Raw genomic sequence first — 16,193 nt, forward strand, 5'->3', positions numbered from 1 at the left:
AGAATGTGGCCAGTGGGGGACCTCTGCTGGAGGTCTGCCACTTTGTCCCACTTCTAACTCTGGGGACCAAGAACCAGGGTTCTGGGTCTGTGTGGTGATGGGTTCTGGCTGTTTAGCTTGTCTATGTTTTTGGAAACCTAGACTGGCCCATTCACGTAGCTGCTGAATGGTAGCAGTGTGAGGGTTAGCTATAACTCCTAAGTGATAGCTGGTAGTTGGATGGAGGTTTTGAAGGAAAAGAGTTTTGAAACTCATGTCTTCTTCCATTCCTACCTTGTTGCTGAAACCAAAATAAGCTTTGAGGAGGCGGTAATAATACTGCTGAGGCAGCTCATTCCGTCCCTGTTTAACCATCATGGCAGCGGTTAAGCCAGATGGGGTCAGCTCATCTGAAAACTCGCGTTCGAGTGTTTGGCAGAGGAGTGTATAGTCGTTCCGGATGTAATCAGGTTGACGTTCAATGAATCTACTGACTTCGCGGCTAGATGTAACCTTAATCAAGTAGAATTTGTTGTTAACTGATGCGTTTGGAAACCTTCGCAGGAAGAAATCAATGTCGTCCAAATATGCTCGGGTGTCATGTGGCGTCCCAAGAGTCGGCTCGAATCTGGGCACATGGCGAGCAATTTTGTCAAGCTCTTCGTCAGAAGGAGCTTGTGGAACGTGGGGTCCTAGAGTAGGAAATGATTGATCCGGTTTACCTGGATCATAAACGATCTTTTCAGATCTGAAAGAATTTGTTGTCGTTGAAGACGGGGGTGAAATAATTGAGCTCTTGTAGGCTGTTTTCACTTCAAGAAAAGGGTTCCCTCTGTCTTCCTGGGGGAAGCCATGTGTTTCCTGTTCATGTCCAGTCTCCAAAGACTGACGTAGGTCTATCTCAACACCTTCTGGTTTATCTGATAGGTGTTCCTGCTGTGGATGAGCGGCGTTTTGCTCATCCTTAGCTTTGCTTAGCTGTTCTGTCAACAGCTGCATTTGTTCCTTTTCAACATTAAGATGCTTGTCATCAGTTGGCACTTTGGCTGTTAAATCCTGCACTTTCTGCAGAACCACGTGTAGAGATTGCTGGGACTGTTTTTGTGCTTGGTCCACCTTCTTCAGTTGGACTTGGGTTGAAATCAACTCTTGTTGGCAGTTTTGAAGTAGCTGTTCAAGCTTTTTGTTGTTTTCATTGAGTTGAATAATTTGTTGGTTTGAGTTCTCAACCTGTGTTGTTAACTCTGTTACTTGGGCATTAGCTTGGCTGGATGCCCTCTCAGTGGCTTCAAGTTGGTGTTGGAGGAATTTGGTTTCCTCCTGAAACTGTGGCCTTTTCTGTGACCGAGTTTTAAGTTTGTCAGCGGCTTGTTCCATCACTTGGTGTGCATGTTTAACGAACACCACAGCTAGACTACTTAACATTTTGGTCAGAGATTCTTCTTTGGGCTTTTTAGCTTTTGTCTCAGCCAATGGCTTTAAACTGATTTGCTCTTTTTCAGGTGTTTTAATGCATCTTTTCTTTAAGGCGTAACCCAGTATCAACTGTTTTGTTAAGTCCATCATCTTGGTTTTTCACTTGTCTCAGAAAGGGTTCTTTCTGAAAATAGGTTTGAGTTTGGAACAAGGGAAAATAGTTGGGTTAATGTGAAGGTAGTTGGGAACAAGGATTGTTCTCCTGAAATTAATTTCTTCCTTTTGGATTTGTTTACTTGAGAAACAAATAAGGAAGGATGTTAAAATAAACACGACTGTGTTATTTTACTCAAAACTGGAAGAAATGCATTTAATTTAGAAGCTTATCATTAACCGTTATGGTAAAAAGATGGAAAACATTAATGCTAACACGAAAGGGAACATACAAGCTCTTGGCTGTTGTTTTCTTTAAGCCTTAGTGTCTTATAATCAGTTCCTGTTAAGGTAATCTGATTTGGTGAAAGACACACATTTGAGATAAATTAGCTTCAATTAATGTTTCCAAATAACAAAGTTGGTATTGTTTGTGTCAAACAATTAATTCAAATGCATTAAAGAATATTCAAATAAAGCTGGTATTCGTTAGTACCAAGCAAAATGATCAGCTTTCTTTGTGATCCTATTTAATGTGATCCTGAGCGTTCACATGTCCAAAAAGCTTCAAGTGGGCGGGTTTGAGAGAAGGGAGTGAGGAGTTGACGTCACTGGTGACGATTTCTAGCACCGCCCACCAATAGTCCTTCAAGCACTCAGTGAATTCGCCTCATTTCAACTGGGGAATGAAAGGGTTAACGTCTCTCACAGACAGTGCACAAGCGATGTTGTAGTTTGCTCACAAACTTTTAAACACAGCTTTGCAACATTCACAATGCTTGACACGGCGGCCTCAGTTCAGAATGCTTCTAAAAGTCACCAACTTTGATAATAACAACGAATAGAGTCACCAACTCAATTTTTCTGCAGCAAAATTGGTCTGTCCACTACTGCCGTATATTATTTTAGTTAGGGCTTGTAAGCATTTTAAAAATAAACACACCCTCAGTTTTTCTTTCAACTGGGTTCAACAGACACGGCGTTCCGGTCGTTTATTTAATAATACAAAAACAATTGACTGTTTAAGTCATTCATGCGATCACGTTTTGTGACCGTGTGTATTTTATTCATTTATTTTATCAGGAGCGACGGCTCTGACTCATTCAGTTAAGCTCAGCAGCTTTAACTTTCAATAAGTAATCTGTATTACTTTATTTTAGGCGTCACAACGCTCCGTTAAACAACGTTTAAACTCGCTCCCCCACTTCATGGGGTTTCAATATAGCACCTTGATGCTTTTTTTTATGTCCGGCTGCAAGATTACAGCGGATCAAAACTCCTGTGTTTGAGGAGGCTCTGAGTTGACTAAATTCACCGGGACTCGCGGCTGAATTTGTGATACTCATAAAAATAAAATCAACCGTGTTGGAAACTCGCAACTACGGCCAGGCCTTTAAATTCAGCGTTCTTACGCTGTGCATGCAATCTTTATTCTGGGGGGACACAGCGACAGCTGGGCTCTTCTGCGGTGTGCAATTAATATTGCGCACCCACGGATTTGGAGAGTTATCATGCGTCCACGATTACTCTGATAAAGTGCTTTTAGTCATTCTAAGTTTATAAAGACAGACACAGCCACTGCTTGCATTGCTCACACACAGATAATGAACCAGCCAATATCATGTTTATGCTTTCCTTCACGTAAGTCAGTCTACCGTAAAACGCCTCGCACGGCGCACCAAAAATATGTAGCGTTACCGGGTATTTATATACCTATTAAATATAAGGATTTATGAGATGTTCTTACAGTCTCAAATAAACCTTACCTCGAATTTAGGGGGCACCACCAACCTAGGTTTTGACTTAATTTTAAGTCACAGTCAGGTCGGAAAACTGTTCGAAATCTTACGATCCTGGTGTTAAATTAATATTCAATTAATATTCAGTCTCATATCTCGCTACTTTCGTGAAGTTCTCGTTTGGTTGGACAGACATTACGTAAAGAAAGCATACGACACAATCTGTGATTATAACATATATATATAGATATATGAGCTGTTTATTACAATGATATGATCTTAGACATGAACCTTTAAACAAACAGGAGATGCATTGAATATGGGTGATTATATAAAACACTTAGTGAATATAAAATAAAATATGGGGAATGGGAAAATACTGGATTTATTCAAATAGTTTAGGTTGGCTGACTATTTGAATCTAAATACTGTACTGACATTTCGGATTAATTTATCATTCTGTGAAAGCCTCGAGACATCCATCAAACCCACTTTAAGGTGAAAACGGGTCGGTCTTACTGTGCTGAAGTTCTGTTCAGTCGTTTCGGACCAATGGTAGCGGCCACGCGGGTCCGAGGGGATTTCTCTTCCGCTCTCTGGGCCTTCCTGGCTGTGGTGGCTGACTTTAGCGGACTTCTCAGTTGCTTCTTTCACCGGGAAACGGGGACGATGATGTCGAGGGCTTTACTGTGGGATGATCAAATCCATCGTTGTGTCAGAGTTGGTCCGTTGCTGCTTTCTCTGATGAAGTGAACTTAAGTTCACAGAAGATTAATAAAAGGTTGCTTGGAGTTGGCTTTCTTGGTAGGAAAAGGTGATGATGGCGTGAAACAGGTTGGTTAGGACGTGGATGGCGAGGGACGAACACAAACACGTAAAACGTGCATCTTCAGAGTATTTCAATCTGTTTCTTTGTTCGGGTCTTTCTTTCTCGTCTCCGGGGTCTCACTGGGTTCTGGAGGGTCTCCTCCGGTCGTCCGCTGCATCGTTATCCACACGTCCTTCCGCTCTCTCCTGAGATTATGGGAAAAACTCCCAAACTCCGGCGAGCTCTTCTCTTCTGCTTAAACCATTTCTAAAAGTCTATGAGCAGCTGTTTTCTGCTCAAATCTTCTTCTGAAACTCTGGGTTGGAACCCTTCTGGAACAAGATCCAGGGCACCAGAGGGCAAGCGCAGACGCCTGAAGCGAGCCAGCAAGCACGAGCGCCAGCGGGGAAGAAGGCAAGAGAGACTGTGTTTTTCCGCGGTTCCGGGTTTTGACTCTCGGAGGCGGGGCTTACACTACTTTTTCAGCCAATGACATGCTTGAACTGTGTGCATGTCTCTGTAAGGTGATCTGTGCTAGGGGGGATTTCTGGATGAGACAAAGAAAACTCTTATTTCTCCATTACTCCCATCTCAGAACATTTGTCTCGGTGATTCTGAAAACACCACATCTTGTTAAGATATGCAGATTAAAGATATAACATAGACTTGTAATATAAAGACATCAAAATAACACACATGATAAAGACAATTATGACTTTCAAAATTCAGATGAATATCTATGAAATCGTGACAAATGAATAGTGAATTACACGATGCAAATTTCTGTGTTAACAATGGGGACACTAAACAAATACCAAATAGATACCGAAGGGACATCGTTAGAAGTTACTAGTTGCATATATTGTCCATTTTACTGAGTCCTCTCAACTAATCAACACTGCAGACCACTAGGGGGCAATGTGGTTCCATCAGGCAGGTTGGGCATTTTCCACCAAAATCAGTTCTTTGTCAATATTTAAGCCAGAATCGTACAAATTGTCTCTATATGCGTCTTGTGATCAAGCGGGAAACCTGAAAGAAATTGTACACGGTTATCAAACACATTTAATATAGTTTTAAGATTTACTAAAAGTGAGTCTTCTCAGTTCGTATGTATAGCCATCTGGTCGGTCTGATGGTGAAGAGGGGTGTTAAAGTGTCAACTTTCGAGTTATGGTCTAGATAAGATAGTAAGTGTCCCACTTTTCCAAGAGTGAGTTCTTTGTTCATTCGAGTTTTCCAATTTTAATGGCAAGTGTCTGTTGGAGTTCGACTCCCCAAAAGCTCTTAAGGGTGTTGTAAATTAGGCAGTTTCTGTCTCTTTTTCCTATGTGGAAAGAAAATGAAGATCTGGTTTATATCCACATACGTAAACATCCCCCACAGGAATGTTGGTTTTGTCAAAGTTTGAAAAACTCTTAATCCACACGGCACTGTGACTGCTACACGGTCCTGGAGTTTCCGTGCGTACTCAGGACCCGGGGGCGTGTCTTCAGAATCTGGTGGCCGACCAAATGCCACCATGGCTAGGGTGCGCAGCTCTCTCCCCAACATAAGAAGAGCAGCTGTGCAAGACATGGTCTCTTGCACTGCAGACCGACACGCCATTAGCACCAGGGGCAAATGATCATCCCAGTCTTTCTGGTGCTTCGATGTAAGGATAGCCGGCTACTGACCCAAGGTGTGGTGGAATCTTTCCACCAACCCATCACTCTGTGGACGCAAGGGGGCGGTGTGAGTCTTGTGAGCACCTAACCGCTCACACATCGAAGCAAATACCCGTCTCAAAATTTCTGCCCTGATCGGAGTGTATGATCTCCAGCACACCAAAATGGCTGAACATGCCCCCCAGCAGTGCATCCACAACGGTTTCTGCCTCTTGGTCGGGCAGCGGGTATGCCTCTGGCCACCGAGTGAAGTAGTCGATGGCTGAGAGAACATAGTGGTTACCCTTGGAAGAGCGCGGCAAAGGGCCCACAATGTCCACCGCCACTCTTTCCATCGGGCCACCCACTGAAAACTACTGGAGGGGAGCGTGTGACAGACCAGGGGGACCCTTGCGGGCCACGCAGGGGTCACACTGATGGTAGAAGTCCTCTGCGTCCCTCCTACATCGCCCCAGTAGAAGCACTGGCGGAGGCGGCGGAGGGTTTTTGCAACCCATGCATGGTCCTAAGCACTTCTACACGCAGGCTTCTGGGGACCACAACTTGCCACCTATCCTCACCCGTTGCAGGCTCCTTCCAGGCCCGCTGCAGGACGCCCTGCTCCAGCCACAGAGCATCAAATTTGGACCACAGTCCCTTGGTTGTGGCAGAGAATGCTGCCACTTCTTCCCACGTCGGCAGCTGCCGTGCCACAACCCACTGCAGAACAGAAGGTCTACATCCTGCTCCTGTTGCTGCTTCCTCTCTGCCATGTCTACACCCTGCAGCGCCCGACACATCAGCTCTCCCCGGGACTGCTCTGAGGCCCCGGTTTCCTCCTCCAGGAGCTCCCTCTCTCTCGCCTCTCTCTTCTCACTAAACCGGCACCTGTCTGCTGCACATGGCCGGCGTGAGAGGGCATCCGCATTAGAGTGACGCACCCTAGCCCTATGCTCCACCTTGAAGTTAAAGGCCTGGAGCTCCTCTAGCCACCTGGCCACCTGCCCTTTCGGCTCTTTGAACATCATGAGCCACTGCAGGGCTGACTGATCAGTCCTAACTGAACTCCAACCCACACAGGTAGTACTTGAAGTGCCTGATTGACAATACCACTGCCAACAACTCCCTGCGGGTGACACAATAATGTTTCTCATGCATGTTGAATGTCCACATGCTCACCTTCTGGCCACACCTGTGACAACACTCCCCCAACACCCACACTGCTCGCATCTGTGTCTAAGATAAAAGGCAAAGTAGGATCAGCCGGAGCCAGCAACGGGGCTTAACACAAAGCACGCTGGAGACTACTGAACGCCTCCTGACATGACCTCCTGACCTTTTGTAGTAGCTGGAATAGGGGCGCAGCGGTGCCGGCAAAACCCCGAGCAAATCTCCGGTAGTACGACGCCAGGCCTAAAAAACTCTTAAGCCGTTTCTGATTAGTGGGAGTGGGCCAGTTGGTAACAGCCTGCACCTTCTCCTTCATGGTGCCGATGCCCTCCCCTCCCACCTTAGGTCCAAGAAAGTACACCTCCCGCTGCATGACACTTGTCTGGATGTAGTTTCAGGCCAGCTGCTCTAATTCGCGATAGTACCAGTTGCAAGGACCCCAGGGCAGCCTCAAAGAAATTGCCATGCACCAGGATGTTATCCAGGTAAACCACACACTGCTGATGAGGCACCCCAGCCAGCACCCTGTCCATCAGCCTGGCAAAGGTGGCAGGAGCGTTACAAAGTCCAAAGCAAAGGACCTTGAACTACCATAAGCCCCACCCAGTGCAGAATGATGTTTTAGACCTGGCCTCAGGAGCAAGGGGCACCTGGTAATACCCGCTACGGAGGTCCAAGTATGAGAACCAGGAGGACCCTGAGACCAGATCCAGTGACTCGTCAATGTGAGGCAGGGGATAGGAGTCCTTCTTACGCCATTCACTGGCCTGTAGTCAGAGCAGAGCCGCCAGCCAGTCACCTTCTTAGGAACCATGACCACGGCTGCTGCCCATGGACTATCTGAAGGCTCAATGAGGTCTGCCTGCAGTATCACGTCCACAGCTTTGTCACATGCCTGCTGACGAGGCAGTGGGAGGCGACGTGGGCGGCACTTGATAGGCTGTGCCTCGCCCGTGTCGATCTCATGCTACACTAGATGAGTAGTTTAGTAGATGAGTATATAGTAGATGATGTAGCGTGCTCTCAGGAAAGACAGAGAACGGAGATGTTTACATTAACCTTCCCCCCTTTTTCAAATGTCTTGACATCGAAAACATTTCAATGTTTATGACCCTTTCAACGGATTACCTAAAGAAGATAAGGACCCAGATGTGAATTCCGACCAACTGGAGTCTCTTTGTGAGATTCTCTCCTCCACGCCAGCCACGCATAATAAATTATGCAAACTGACACCCTCTGACAGAGAAACAAACCAGGCTTGCTCTTCTTTCCTGGCCTGTTACAAAGGAATGTTCAACTCTCTATTTTCTAGAAAGTAGAACTTTCACCATAATCCTCACTTTCTCCTGGAATAAAACTGTTAAAATCGGAACTGCATAAATCTACAGATCATTTTGAAACATTCGCCATTCTTGTACCTTCATTAATTATCAAGTTATGAAAATTGGATTTAAAAGGAATCCCTCTCGTGGAGCCACAGTGCCCCCCAAAGGACATGGATAACGGACACTTTTCACTATGTCAGCCTAAACAACCATGGACAATTTCAACTACGGATGTTTAATGTTCTCATTATGTGCAATGCATAACCTAATAGTGTTTAATTCCACAGGTATTACCCAAACAGCCGCAGATCATTCTAGTTAACAGCAAGCAAAGTTGTCATTACCATTTTTGTCATGATAATATGAAGTATTGTATGCTAATAAGTGTTTCATGCTCATATTTGTGTTTATGCCTGCTTTTATGTGACAATATTGTCTGTTAAGAACATTATATTGTATAAATCAGTGTAACGTAGGTAAATGCATTTGAAAGAGAGAATTTTCCCTTTTGTTCTCAGTTCCACCCCCCTTTTTAGCTTTTGGGTTGGGGGACAGTGAAACGCTGATTGGACGAAAGCTGACATGTGACCTCGAGTTTAAAACCCGAGCGCACCAGAGATTCACTCTCTCATATCTACCATCTCCCCCCTCTTAGCTCGCTCTTACTGTTTACTCTCAAAATCCGCAACTCTGGGACCTCCCTGTGGTCCTCCAAGCCTTGACCACTCCCTTTGTCCCCTAAGCTTATGCTTACAATTTTTGACCTCTTGTAATCTTGCCTTTCCCCGCAACTCTTCTGTCCTCTCTCTATTTTACTCCGTAACTATTAATTCCCATTTTTTTAGACTTCCCTTTTTTTATAAAAGTCTGGTCCGATACACGCGAGTGTTTGCTAAATCACACCGCCCGGCCCAAGAAGAACAGCCGACTAAACGACGCCCAGCCGCTGGTAACCAAGGAAACGTGGTCTCCAAGGACTGACGCTCACCTTGTAAATAACCACGATACTCTACGGCAAAAGTAAGGTGCATAAAGTCTGATATCTTTGGAGCAGTGGAACTCTGCTGAACTCGGAGTGCTGAATCCTTCCTCTGGAGGTGATGGTTGTGCAGAGATCCGTAGGAAATAACCGGCCGAAGTGATTAGCCATAGCAGTTCCGTGTGAAGAACCAGACTCAGTATTAATGTTTTAACCCCAGGTCACTAGTCCTCCCGTTTAGCTAAGTCATCTCTCCCTTTCAACCGTGTTTCCCTACAACTATTGCAAAGTACCCATATTCTGTCTCTTATCAATTGTTTATACACCTATATACCTGTATAATGTTGAATAAATGTTTATATTAACCCATTTAAGAGCGTCACAGACAGTTACTAAAGCCGATTACCACTCCAAATAGGACGCACGACTCAGAATGAGACTGATTCTTAATATAACATACTAGGATTGCAAGATTTTAAACAGTCTTCCTCTTTGGACTGTAACGTAACAAATTAAAATAAAAGAGGTGGTGTCCCTGCTATTTTCGAGGTAAATATTAATTAATAACGTGTCAACGCTACATATATTTTTGGTGCCGTCCGTGCGAGGCGATTTGTGAAGTAGCCGCGCTTAGCAAAACTGCCTGTGTGTGTGAGCATTGTTCTACAAACTGTTTGTTTCCTGCAGTTAAGAGTTAACGAAAGCAAAGATATAGAGCCAAATAACGAACTTTATGGACGCATAAACTTGTTGTTTGAATGGTTTTTGTAGTAAGAAAGAATTACAAAAACACAGAAACGGAACACACCAGCTGCCTGGGGTGCTTCCTCCTGAAGTAATTTTGCATGCAAGAGCGTGTTAAAACGCTCAATAATATATGGCCAAGTGGGGATTAATGGTGCGAGTATCCATCATTTGATCTAACCGCTCTGAGAAACAGAGACAACTGTCCGCGAAACTCCGGTGTTGTCTACTGAACTCAGGACTCCGTGCAGAAGCTAGAAGTAGCTACCTAAGTTTTTGCGGCTGGTTTGTTTACAAACAGTCAGGAGATTTGACAGGCCTACGGCGAAACCTCCCGTGGCCGGTGAAAGTAACGTCTATACGGCGTGTGTATTATCACTTCCCGAAGAGAGGGTAGTTATAGTCAATTTTGAAGAGTTGAAGTCTGTTTTAACTTGGTGTTCGTAGAAGCACAAGCCCATTTGAGTCAGCACGTCAGTAGAAGCGCTGACGTGCTTAGAAGCCCCTTAAAAGTTTAAGGTGGAAAGTTGGAGACTGCCACGTCTCGCAAACTGCTGCTGTCTTTTCTGCAAAGCTGTGTTAGAAACCGCCGTGTTTCTTTTTGCTTGTGACATGAATGTTGATGTTTAAAAGCTTGGTTTTGATTCTACTAAAGCTAAATTGCTGTGACAAAGAAAGCCACACGCTAACGAGTCTTCCTGAGTGGGAGGTGCCAAAGTTGTCAACATCTGACGTCAGCACTTTCTCACTCTTCCCCTGGAAGTCCGCTGCACATAACACAAGAACGAGCCTTAGCGTCATCTGCTGGTAGCTTGGTTAATTACAACAAAGTGAAGGAATTCTGGGAAATGGTGTTTGACTAACAAATCTGACCAGCGCCATTGTAACTTGTGGTGAAGTGATTGAATTGAAAAGCAATCACGTGGTTCACAACTAATTCCTGTACTAACAATGACTGTTTGCATAACTTGTTTAAGGGTTTAAGAGAAAAACGATTCTTAAATAAATAGGAAATTTAAAATCAGAAAACTCAACAGTAACTGATTTTTAAGGTTAAAAGAGAGTCAACCTAAAACGGTGGATTATATCCACAACTCCTAAATTGCGACACCCCAATCAGCAACCCCAAAATTAACATCATTAGAAAAGGAACGACACTTGGAAGAAGGAAAGAACTTATCAATAATTTGGCTTAATCAAGTAAGATAAATTTTATTAAGGAATACTTCTTTCTGAATTTTCTTTTGTTTGATTATTTCCATCTTGTTGTTATTTAATTTTGTTTTAAGTTTAATTTCAAAAGCAATTTGGAATTAAATAATTTTAAGCGATAAACTTTTAATTTTTTTTTTGATCATTAATCTTAATTTTAATTTTTAATTATTTTTTTTTTTTATTTTATTAATTTTAAATTGAAAGAATTTTTTTTTTTTTTTTAATTTTTTTTCTTTTTCTTTCTCTTACTTTCCTTCCCTTCTTCCAGACACGCTAAACTTAGTCTATAACTTGCCTAACTGCTTACCACGGTTACGCCTAAACAAATAGATTAACAAAACTTTTCTCAACAAATCAACATGACTTCTGACACGTCCAGTCAGGACGATCCATTCGAAGCAATGGAAAACACCCTGATGGATTTGACTGAAGAGCTAATTCCAGGTTATGTCAACAAAATAACAGGCACTGACCCCAACGAGCTCGGGGCAATAGTGTCAGAACTTATTGCAGGAGTGGAAGCGAAGACGCCCAAAGACAAAACTTTAACAAAGTTATTGGGGAGCTTAGCTGTCGTCTTCTCCGCGCGATTCAAACATGCACATAAGGTGGTGGAGCAAGCCGCTGAAAAACTCAAAACTCGGTCGCAAACGATAACGCAATTACAGGAGGAAAAGAAATTCCTCCAACATAAATTAGACGTCTCTGAAAGGACAGCAAGCCAAGCTGCTGACCAAATAAAGAAATTAACAACCCAGGTTGAACAATCAGACAGAGATATGAATCAACTAAAAGGGATAAACGGGGAGCTTGGGGAATCGCTCCAGCAGTGCCAACAAGAGTTGCTGGCTAACCAAGCTAAACTGGAAGAGGTTGATAAAGCCCATAAGGACTCGCAACAACCTCTCCACGATGCCCTGCAGACAGTGCAGGATTTGAACACTGAAGTCGCATCCTATGAGACGCATCTCAGTGCTAAACAAAAACAGATACAGCTTTTGCAGGAACACCTCGGCGAAGCTAAAGACAAAATCAATGAAGCGTATCAGCAAAACGAACGCCTAACAGGAGAGTTGATAAATGCAAAAAGAGATTTACGTCAGTCCTTGGAGGCTGAACGCAAACTGAAAATGCATGATACCTCTCAACCAGAAAAGGAAGGCCGTTTTAGCTATAAGGGAGCCCAGGGGGAGTCGTTCTTTCCCCCAACAGGGCCAGCTACCCCAAATCCTTTCAGAGCCCACGGTGAGTCCCCAGAACCAACCAGACTGGATCAGTCGGTCCTTGCTCTGGAAAACCACACACCGTTGGGACCTTCTGACCGAGAATTAGACAAAATCGCTCGCAACGTGCCAAGGTTCGAACCCACTCCGGGGGGGCCGCACGACACCCGAGCTTACTTAAATGATATTGACTTCTATTTGCGTCGATTTCCAAACGCATCCATTACGGACAAAATCTACTTGATTAAAATCACGTCCAGCCGTGAAGTAAGTAGATTCATCGAACGTCAGCTTGATTACATCCAAAATGATTATGCACTTCTCTGTCAAACGATGGAGAGGGAATTTTCAGATGAGCTGTCTCAGTCTGGTCTAAGTACCGCCATGATGGTTAAACAGGGACGTAGTGAGCTGCCTCAGCAGTACTATTACCGTCTCCTCAAGGCTTATTTTGGCTCACGCAACGACAAGGGAATGGAGGAAGATATAAATTTCAAAACGCTCTTCATCCAAAATCTCCATCCCGTTACTAGTCACCACTTGGGGGTCATGGCTAATCCGCGAACAGCCACAATTGTGCAGCTCCGTGAGTGGGCCACTTTAGGTTTCCAGAAACACAGACAAGCTAAACAGCCAGAGCATAACACTGTTCTGACGCTGAACGCCGAACACCCACCTATGGAGCTCGAAGGAGCCCAAAGGGGTAAGGCACCTGGTCACGACACCCGACCACAACGGTCTAGTGAGAGTCACAAGACATCACAGACTCAACCGTCTCATCCGAGAGACGGTTACTCGAAACCTCACTGGCCCAGTAAAGAGCGATCTTACTCACGTGCAGAACACAACGAACCTCCTTTTAACCCTCACAGAGGAAAGTTCTTCCCAAACCGGTTTCCCAAATACCCAGCTCGGGAGAATCAGGGTGACTATAAAAATAGGCCTCGGGACACACATCCACGCACGGAATGGTCCAAATTATCCCAACAGGAATCGAATGATTCACACAAAAGGAGCAACAAAGACTCTCCAGGCATGAGATCTGAAAAGGAAAAAGAAGCCTTTGGTCTCAGCCAGGATGAGATAGACAATATTAAACGTTTGTTGCAAGAAATGAAAGAAAAGAAAGTTAACAAAAAGTCTGATCTTCTGTCTATAACCACTGTGACACAGAACCTGGCCCTGCCAGCTGATTCCCTTTCACAGCCAGAACGAGTAGCCGAGCCAACTCCAGAATCTGAGCTGGACCCACAACAGGCTCAAACAGAGTCACAAACTTCTGTGAACAGCACAGAAGAAGAGGCAAAAGATCCTCTCCCACCTAGCGCAGTCTTGGTTGTACAGCTGGATCAAAAAGAGATCTCCTCTGACCAGGATGCCTCTCTGATACAAGTTGAACCACCTGTACACCAATTTCTTTGCAACCTCTCTGAAAAGGGAGTCGCACGCAAGTTTTACATCTCACTAACCTTGGAAGATGTGCTGAGACATGAAGCTCTCCTCGACACTGCCGCGGATATAACTTTAATGTCTCTATCTCTTTTTAACAGACTTCGTAAGGCAGCAAACCACGGCAATAAAGAGTTAAAACTCCAACCTTGCTCTCTGGAGGTGCGCCCGTACGCCTCTAATAACACTACGCTGTCAGCAGTATCTCTGATACAACTGTCAATCGGACCAATGACTCTGATTCATCCCGTGTATGTGTCATCGCTTGAGTCCATTCCTTTGCTTGTCGGAAAAGATCTTCTGAACCGTTTCGAGCCTTTACTCGATTTCAAACGATTGAAAGTGTGGGCACAAGTGCGAGAACCTCTGACGATTACTTTTCCGTACAATGAAGATTTTAGCTGCTATGTCATTGAAAGTGAAAAGCATAACTCTGTCCAACAGATAACTTCACTCGAGCCGTCCGAAACCGTAACACACGATGAGGTTGTCCACAGCAGTCCAGCCGCTCAGGCCGACCCTGACAACCTGGTGACGCAGCTCGCGACACAGCGAGACACTTTCCTGTGTGCATTACAACCGTCAGCCACGCAGGACGAGTACTGTCCACAGGTGCTCGGAGGTCTTGAACTGCAAAAGTCGCAGATAGATGATGTGATTATAGCTTTATGGGCTGATAAATCCGCAATCAGTAAGGATCTGTATGAGTCATTGGCACGAGAAAACGCCAATCTCCGGATGGTGAAAAAGACATTCCGTTTCCCATCAGATCCTACACCAACCACAACACTCACTGCCATGGGTGTTTGTGCTCTCACAGTAAAGTGGAATAACAGAATGCTGGTTCACACTTTTCTGGTTATTCCCGACCTTCCACACTCAGTGTACGTAGGAGGCGATATACTGGTGAGACTAGGAGTCCAAATTGACACAGTAAATAACATTCTGTGGTCACTAACACCCGTGCGTGATTCTTCTTATCTGCCTGACGCAGACAACCTGAAGTCAGGACAGACAATTCCAGAGGTATGTCAAGTAGCTAACTTCCAACATGCCACAATACCAGCACGCACGGCGAATGCCCCTCTCCAGATATGCATGCAACCAGGCCAGAGTCTTAACCACTCACAAGCTCTGTTTCAACCTTCGCCATTGTTCTTCGAACTTGGACTGTCCCTGGAAGCAACTCCTCTTTTGGGCCTAAATTCTAGGACCACATTCTTGCTGATCAACAACATCGGCGAGGAAGCCATACTGATCCCAAAAGGCACGCCACTGGGCTGGCTTATCAGTACTGACTTCCATGACTTTGAGCTGGGCATCCCAATACTGGGACAAATCCCAACTCCACTCTTCCCAAAACATCAGACAACCCACGTTGTCTACACAAAGCCTTCAAGGGCGATCGCACTCTTTTCGGTCGTGACTCTCGACCAGAACTCAGTCAGTCGCATTGATCTTAGTCATGATGAACAAATGACACTTCACACGGTTGACGTCTTAGCGGTTACATCAACCCCAGACTCTCCCGACGCACAGGAAAAAGTAACAACAGGGCCATCCCCTAATGTTGCTGATCGAATCGAAGAAGTGGTAACGCAAGCTAACGCTCTCGTTAATGACGAGGAACGCGACAAGCTACGCCAAACCCTTCTCAAATATCAGGAATTTTTCTCACTTGATTCTTCGGATTGTGGGTTAACCACAATCCACTCAATGCGCATTCCTACTCCACCAGACGCACCGCCAACTTTTGTGCGTCAGTATAAGATTCCTCTAGCATCACAGGAGCCTATACAAGAAATAATAGACGACCTGTTGAAAAATGGGATCATTCGGCCTTGTAACAGCACTTACTCGGCACCGCTCTGGCCGGTCGTGAAACCCAATGGAAAATGGAGACTCACGATCGACTATCGAAAACTCAACCAACAGGTCCCTCTCTCGAGGTGGCCAATGACTCAGCTTGAACAAGAACTTCCTCGCGTTAAAAATGCCAAATACTTCTCCACTCTAGACGTGGCGTCGGGTTTCTGGACCATTCCAGTACACGCTGAGGACCAACACAAGTTGGCATTCACGTTCGCTAACCGTCAATATACATTCACCAGGTGTCCTTTTGGCTACGCCAACTCACCTGCTGAATTCAACATATTTCTGAACAAAGCATGTCCTGATGCCGGCGAACGAGGTAACCTCATCTACGTCGATGACATCCTTCTCCGTAGCCCCAACCTGGATGCACACATTCAGGAAATCGACCATGTCCTGGGTCAACTCACCACTGCGGGTGCAAAAATATCACTCTCAAAATGTCAGTGGTGCAAAACCAAAGTAGACTACGTCG

This window comes from Odontesthes bonariensis, chromosome 7 (genome assembly GCF_027942865.1).
Source record: "Odontesthes bonariensis isolate fOdoBon6 chromosome 7, fOdoBon6.hap1, whole genome shotgun sequence".
NCBI classification, from domain to species: Eukaryota; Metazoa; Chordata; class Actinopteri; order Atheriniformes; family Atherinopsidae; genus Odontesthes; species Odontesthes bonariensis.